Here is a 2,521-nt window from a genome sequence, read left to right as displayed (position 1 = left end):
GTACTCAGCATATAAGTTAAATAAGCAGGGTGACAATATACAGCTTTGACGTACTCCTTTTCCTGTTTGGAACCAGTCTGTTGTCCCATGTCCAGTTCTAACTGTTGCTTCCTGACTTGCATATAGGTTTCTCAAGAGGCAGGTCAGGTGGTCTGGTATTCCCATCTCTTTTAGCATTTTCCACAGTTTATTGTGATCCACACAGTCAAAGTCTTTGGCATAGTCAATAAAGCAGAAATAGATTTTTTTTTCTGGAACTCTCTTGCTTTTTTGATGATCCAGCAGATGCTGGCAATTTGATTTCTGGTTCCTCTTCCTTTCCTAAAACCAGCTTGAACATCTGGAAGTTCACGGTTCACGTACTGCTGAAGCCTGGCTTGGAGAATTTTGAGCATTACTTTACTAGCGTGTGAGATGAGTGCAATTGTGTGGTAGTTTGAGCATTCTTCGGGATTGCCTTTCTTTGGGATTGGAATGAAAACTGATCTTTTCCAGTCCTGTCACCACTGCTGAGTTTTAAATATGTATTCATTAACTTCCATGTGTATATCAAGATTTACTTGGTATGATATGCTACGGCTGTGTGTGTGTGTGTGTGTGTGTGTATGTGTTGTATTAGTTGCTCAGTCATGTCCAACTCTTTGCAACTCCATGAAATGTAGTCTGTCAGGCTCCTCTGTCCATGGAAATATCCAGGCAAGAATACTGGAGTGGATAGCCTTTCCCTTCTGTGGGGCATCTTCCTGACCCAGGGACTAAAGCCAGGTCTCCTGCATTATAGACGGACCCTTTATCATCTGATCCACCTGGGAAGCCCTCTGAGCCACCAGGGAAACACATGACCTCCTAGATATCAAGTCCAGTTAATAAAGAGCTGTTACTATACAAGAAGTACTACCATCTAATCCTAAGATTAGATGATAAAACAATTCCCAGACCATCTTAACTTTTCATCCTGCTGGAAAAAAAAAAAAAAGAGGAACTGAAGGACCTCTTGATGAATGTGAAAGAGGAAAATAAAAATGCTAGCTTAAAACTCAACATTCAAAAAATTAAGATCATGGCATCTGGTTCCATCACTACATGTAAAATAGGGAAAAAATAGAAACAGTGACAGACTTTATTTTCTTGGGCTTCAAAATCACTGTGGACAGTGATTTCAGCCATGAAATTATTTTTTTTAATTTTTTTTCCATTTATTTTTATTAGTTGGAGGCTAATTACAACATTGCAGTGGTTTTTGTCATACATTGACATGAATCAGCCATGGATTTACATGCATTCCCCATCCTGGTCCCCCCTCCCACCTCCCTCTCCACCCGATCCCTCTGGGTCTTCCCAGTGCACCAGGCCCGAAAACTTGTCTCATGTATCCCACCTGGGCTGGTGATCTGTTTCACCCTAGATAATATACATGTTTCGATGCTGTTCTCTTGAAACATCCCACCCTCGTCTTCTCCCATAGAGTCCACAAGTCTGTTCTATACATCTGAGTCTCTTTTTCTGTTTTGCATATAGGGTTATCGTTACCATCTTTCTAAATTCCATATATATGTGTTAGTATACTGTAATGGTCTTTATCTTTCTGGCTTACTTCACTCTGTATAGTGGGCTCCAGTTTCATCTATCTCATTAGAACTGATTCAAATGAATTCTTTTTAATTCAGCCATGAAATTAAAAGATGCTTGCCCCTTAGAAGAAAAGCTATGATAAACCTAGACAGTGTATTAAAAAGTAGAAAAATATCTTTGACAACAAAGGTGTGTATAGTCAAAGCCATGGGCATTCCAGTAGTCATGTATGGATGTGAGAGTTGGACCATAAAGAATGCTAAGCACCAAATGATCAGTACTTTCAAACTGTGGTGAAAGACTCTTGTGAGTCCCTTGGACAGCAAAGAGATCAAATTGGTCAATCCTAAAGAGTTTGACATAACTGAGTGACTGAATTGCACTGCATCTTTATGTTGATTATTATCTGATGTCCCATGATTTGAGTCTCTATTAAGGCCCAGTAACAATCCAAAATATGTTTGTCAAAAGCGGAATCCATATTTTCCAAAGAGGAAATGTCTTTTCTCTAAAACTGTGGGGCCTCCATAGTAAGTTTCCTATTAGAGTACTATAATCCCAATTTCCAAAATATCTAAATGATGGGCTGTCTTGTAACCTGATAAAGTTGGAAATATTTTTCCTTTGCCCTGGCTCTGTACAAAGTCAGAAGTTTCTGTACTAGCCAGTATATGAGTCAGAGGTACACAATCAGCCATCAGAAGTCCACCAAAGATTTTATTTCTTAATAGTAGAAGGTACAGTGGTCATGTATGGGTGTGAGAGTTGGACCATAAAGAAGGCTGAGTGCCAAACAAGTGATGCTTTCAAACTGTGGTGAAAGAATCTTGTGAGTCCCTTGGACAGCAGGTTCTGTTAATAGACAGGTTCTATTAATCATCACTTTAAATGATATCCTGACATGCCCCAACTATTTAGAATGCATAATCATTATTGAGGACTCTGTGAA

This window comes from Odocoileus virginianus, chromosome 3 (assembly GCF_023699985.2).
Source record: "Odocoileus virginianus isolate 20LAN1187 ecotype Illinois chromosome 3, Ovbor_1.2, whole genome shotgun sequence".
Taxonomy (NCBI): domain Eukaryota; kingdom Metazoa; phylum Chordata; class Mammalia; order Artiodactyla; family Cervidae; genus Odocoileus; species Odocoileus virginianus.
This window is presented reverse-complemented; position numbering follows the sequence as displayed.